This window comes from Mercenaria mercenaria, chromosome 15, assembly GCF_021730395.1.
Source record: "Mercenaria mercenaria strain notata chromosome 15, MADL_Memer_1, whole genome shotgun sequence".
In the NCBI taxonomy this organism is placed as follows: Eukaryota; Metazoa; Mollusca; class Bivalvia; order Venerida; family Veneridae; genus Mercenaria; species Mercenaria mercenaria.
Window position 1 is genome coordinate 7935475 of NC_069375.1, and position 6221 is coordinate 7941695.

Below are 6221 nucleotides of genomic sequence, written 5' to 3' on the forward strand. Positions count from 1 at the left end.
TCGAAACTGGGTCACGTGCGGTCAAAAACTAGGTCAGTAGGTCTAAAAATAGAAAAACGTTGTGACCTCTCTAGAGGCCATATATTTCACAAGATCTTCATGAAAGTTGGTCAGAATGTTCTTGATGATATCTAGGTCAAGTTCAAAACTGGGTCATGTGGCATCAAAAACTAGGTCAGTAGGTCAAATAATAGAAAAACCTTGTGACCTCTAAAGGCCATATTTTTCATGGGATCTGTATGAAAGTTGGTCTGAATGTTCATCTTGATGATATCTAGGTCAAGTTCGAAACTGGGTCACGTGCGGTCAAAAACTAGGTCAGTAGGTCTAAAAATAGAAAAACCTTGTGACCTCTCTAGAGGCCATATATTTCATGATATCTTCATGAAAATTGGTCAGAATGTTCACCTTGATGATATCTAGATCAAGTTTGAAACTGGGTCACGTGCCTTAAAAAAAATAGATCAATAGGTCAAATAATAGAAAAACCTTGTGACCTCTCTAGAGACCATATCTTTCAATAGATCTTCACGAAAATTGGTCAGAATTGTTATCTTGATAATGTCTAGGTCAAGTTCAAAACTGGGTCACATGAGCTCAAAAACTAGGTCACTATGTCAAATAATAGAAAAAACAACGTCATACTCAAAACTGGGTCATGTGGGAACAGGTGAGCGATTCAGGACCATCATGGTCCTCTTGTCTTTATAAGTCATTGACATCAATGGTACTTGGGTTAGCGATAAAGTGCCATCATAGTCGTCTTGTTCAAAAATGCTACCAAGGTATATTTTTGCTGAGTTGTAAATAAAAGTAAAGCAACTATATACTAAAAAAGCGTGGATCTGCAAGATTTGATAAGCTATCATAATTTTTGCAGTGAGAGGTTACATCTTGCATGTATTAATTTGAGTCTTCGCATCTGAACTAGTCATCAACTTGGTTGCCTGCACATAAGTCCTATAAATCATACTATTACATTAAAAATGTCTGAAAGTGAGCATGGAAACATTTCTTAAATGGCGTTAGTGGAGACTTTGGGAAACTTCTCGACAGAAATTTCTGGCCTGATTTTAAATTCCTCCGGACCATTCTGCTTTTCCCCCATTAATAACGTGTGTAGTAGAAACTTGTAAATCCGTAAAACTGCTGTGTGACTTCAACCCGGGGCTAGAGGGCGTGGCTGGTAGCTTGCATGTCCGCTTCATGGACAGGCTCAAGCAAACTGTACCTGTAATATTTTCATTTATGTTGTGTTAGGCAACCTGTGGCTCTCCACTTTTTAGCTCGCCTGAATCAAAGATTCAGGGTGAGCTATTAGTACGGGGTGAATGGTCCACCGTCCGTTGTCAAAATTTTTACTTAAACATCTGCCCCATGTGGTTCTGGGACGATCTATGTATGAAAAGAACTGGAACCACTGCCTTACCCTTACATGACCGTAAGAGGCGACTAATACGGTCTTAACACTTGGTTTTGCTGTAACTCTGTGATTCCAGCAGGTATGCAAATTTTGATTCCATACCTCATGTTTTTATTTCGATGTTCATTAGATGTGAAACCAAAATTTGTAGTCCTGTTTGGCGCCATATAACCTATACTGTGTTGGTGTGCCGTAAAACCCAAATAAATAAATAAATAAATACTTTAACATATTCTCCTCTGAAACTACTGGTCAGAATAACACCAAATTTGGTCTGTAGCATCCTGGTGAGGTCCTCTATCAAGTTTGTTCAAATGGGGACACTTGGCAAAGTGTAAAAATCTTGAACCAAAGTGGGGACGCGGAAAGACGCCGATGCCGGGCTGACTAGGATAGCTCTCCATATACTTTGTATAGTCGAGCTAATAAAAATGAAACAACTATATATCTAGTCACGGAAATTGATTAGCTCAGTTATAGATTTGCCGTAAGGGTGCTACAGTTTGCATATTGTCTCCGAATGGTTTACAAGGTCATATTTTACAGCACTTCCCCATGTTTTTTAAAAACTTCCATCTGAAATCTTATATGCCTTTGGCACATACAGTCCTGGCATGCTATTTCCCACATAACGATTGAATACTGGTTCAAAACAATGTACAACGAACTTTTTAGGATATTGAAATGTACAAAACATACTGATGAAGGATGAAAAAAATATGTATATAGAACCACAACAATGATATGTTACCTTGAACATTCCCTGTCACTTGCTACCAGTTGTTCTAGGCACAACCAACTACTGAAATTAAAAACATATCTTATTTTTCTTGTCCGCTGTCATTTTTACATCAGAATAATGGTGATGAAAGTTGGCATGAACAGACTACCAACAGCTTAGCAAAGTTCATGCTTTCATCATTCTGGTATAAACAAATTAATTGATGTTCTTCAGTACAATAAATTGGTACTCTCGGCTTTGGTGTTGCCATTCTACAATAGGTTGGTTTTGAATTTGTTGGACTGGTTTTCACAAAAGTTTCCAATATAAATTTATACAACTCAACTCAACTTCGTTTGGCAGTCAGCATCTGTGTACATGCAATGTCACTGGTCATAAAAAATATAATACGGTCAAGAAAATATCAGTATATCATACGCATTACCTTATAATAATACATTACACCTACTAGTATATAGATACAGCATTCTCATGTCAGCAACAAGCCAGATTTCATAATAATTTCACTGAATTATTCTTTTCAAAATTAAGTCGCCTCTACAAAAACTCCTGCAAATCGTACCATTACATTAAAAAATGTCTGCAAGTGAGCATGGAAAATGTTTCTTAAGTAGCTATACTGGAGCCTTTGGGAATCTTTTTGACAGAAACTGCTGGACTGATTTCAAACACCTTCATACCATTTTGCTCAGTTAAAACATAAAGCCTTGTTCAATTCTGCCGTCAGACTACAGGATTATTTCAGAAAGTGTTCAAATTATGCCGATTCATAACAAAAACATTGCCGCCAGAGGGCGTGGTTACGTTTCAGTTTGTGTAAATAACAATAGACACAAAGTCATCTGCAAATAAAAATGAAGCAAACTGTATATCGAAAAACCGTGGATCTGTAAGATGTACCATATGAAGTATCAGCACGTTTACAATTTGATTTACTCTATTATAGATTTGCAGTGAGTGGTGTAATTTGCCTGCTACAGCTTGTATATTGTCACTGATTTACAAGTCCATATTTTACACCACACCCCATGTGTTTGAATTCTTATTTGCGTACGTCGCCCACAGATGTTACAGTTATAATGACAGTGCCAGCATGACTGCTAGTTTAGCTCATGCTAATTTATTTTAGCTCGATTGTGATAAAAGGCTGAAGATTCCTGAAACAGTGCAAGGTGTACGTGCTTCATAACGATTGAATACTGGTTCAAAACGATATACGAAGAACTAAACGGAGATAAGCACAGATATCCTGAATCCAAGTACGGGGAGACTTTTTACAGCCGCCACACGACACTTAAAGATTGCTGTTTGTCACAAATTGACATACGGGCCTTATTTTATCTGTAGTGTAAATGCAGGTATTGCATCATCTTTTTGTAAATTTTTGAGTTATTGAGGTAAATGACAGATTTCCCGCATAAAATACCTCTCATGTTTTTCTGTATTTCATAACTTAAATTTCCATGTAAATTTCATTAAATTCTGTTCAGTAATAAGAAAGTTGATATTTTATAAACTTCTGTAATTTATGTTTTTATCCCCAAAACCACTATAATGGGCCTCAAATTGTCAATTTCAATTCGCACCAAAGTAGTCAGATTTCCCGGCTATATCGTGAATCCCGTGAAAATGACAATAGTCATAGCATACGGATTATCCGTGAATCCCATGAAATTTAGTATTTGGCGGGACATTATCCTTTAAATAGACTAGACTCGATATGCCTTGCGCACACCACCTTCCGACATTATAGACGAATCTATGTCTGAATTATTTTCTTGCTAGAAATTTATGCTCGATCGAGGTAAGAAATTTATTTGTTAGATTTTTGTATGATTTTTGCATTACGATTTTTTTTTGGTAAATGTTTGTTCATTCTACAGAATTCTGTAACATTTACTTTTCGGCACATGATTTTGGCTAGTCAGGATAATTTATTAAATTTTTCAGACTTTTGTAAATTATTTAGAAAGAGGAGTCTAAACGTTTCGTTTATATAAGATGTTAGATTTATACTGAAATTTGTATCGTGATAATTGTAAAGCACTGTTTCAAAAACTTATGTCAAACATTTTGTTAATTATGGAACGCCATTACTGCATTGTATTGTTATGTTTAAATCTATATGGCAAGTCTAGTACCATGTATGTAATATATTATTGTAATTTGTAATTGTGTGCCAGTCTATAGCACATCTAATTAATGTCCGTTGTAGTGTATGGCATTAGTATATGGATGCCAACTATGATATAACGTTTGATTAATATTGAATTTTGTTAATTTGTAGTTGTAAATAATAGCTGCAGTTTATCATGTCCGTATCTATAATGTTTCATCATATACTTTTCATATCTTTTTCATACTTTAACTTTAGTCTTTTAAGTAAGTAATTTTTGTAATAATGGAAGTAATTAGTGACGTGTTTGAATAACGTGACGTATGAACTTAGTAGCACATATATTTTGTATAAGTAGCACGTATTATTTATGGGAGTCTACGGAGGTATGGTGTACCCAAAGGAGCAGTTTTATGCCCTGACTTATTTGTTTGTCTATGGTGCTTACCATATGTTATATATTTTAGCTTCTTCCGCCAGACGATTTTACCTGGTGATGTCATAACCCGGAAGTACAATGCCCGAGGTTCACTTGTCTTCACTCGCCTGGATGTGATATTCCCAGCACAGAGCTTTCGTCCCATGGTTGTGCCGTAAACCGCAAAGACGATGATTTTTGTTATCCTCTGAAGTCAGCTCAGGGATGCAATCACCTACCTACATAGGGAGCCAATACGGAATCAACGTATTCACGGGTTAAAGGGACTGGACTAGAAGATATGTTTTCATATATTGTTTGTGCTACTTAAAGTTCACAATTAAATTAAAGACCTGTGTCACGTCAGATTAGAATGGAACTATAAGAACTTTTGTATCTAGAGATACTGAACTTTCTTTTTTTTTCTTTCTTATAATCAGTTTTTTTTTCATATCATCTATTCATTGTTAATAATCATCTTTTGTAAATAAATTTGTAAATATTGTAAAGGGTGTTGATTTGTTCTGATGGTTACTGTCGCCGGTACGGCCTTTCCTGTCACACTGTTGTGGCAGATAATAAAATCTGTAAAAAGATCCTTTGGAAGCAAAGAATGCAACCAAAACAAACAGATATATAAAAAGAACACCGAAGTGTAGTGTGACCACACGACCAAAGCAGGTTTAGGTTCATTTTATTAAAGGCCAACGTTTTGGCTTCTACAGAGCCTTCTTGAGGGTACAAATATTATATGTGGTTTTTAGTCACGTGCCGTGAGCTTAAAATAGAATCCGATGTTTTATCTAAAAGTAAGTAGAATGTTATGTACAATCATAGATAAAGTTGAAATAAAGTTGTCATACAAATAAATATGAGTGCTATAAAACATACAGATGAAGGATGATATTGATTGTATGTAAGCAGAACCACAAAAATGGTATGTTACCATGAACAAAATCAGCCGTACATTCACTGTCGCATGCTACCAAGTGGTCTAGGCACAACGTAAAAATCTAAATTTTCATTTTCGCTGCCATTGTTACATAAGAATAATTAAGATGACAAATTTACAGATACTAGCACCTTAGCAAAGTACCAGGCAGCTTTATAGCTGTGATATGAAGAAGGTTATTAGATCTAGTTCTTTATTTAAATGAATACGGGTGGTCATCTTTGATGATGGCAGTCTACAAATATGGTGCGGTTTTGAATTTTCAAAAAAGTTTCAAATATACACTCACTCAGCTCAACTTAATATGGTAATCAACATCTATATACATACAATGTCATTGTCCATTTAATTAAATACGATATAAAAGTAAAATATGACCAAGACAATATCAGTATATCAAACATTTCACAAATCTAACATTACCATAGTACGACATAATACAATACACATATACACACATGTATACGCATAGCTTACATGTCAGCAGGTGCATGCTGTCTAAATTTGGTAGCTTTTTATGTACTTAGCAATTTTGTATTTTTTCTAGCTAACAATTTGCCATCAAAATGT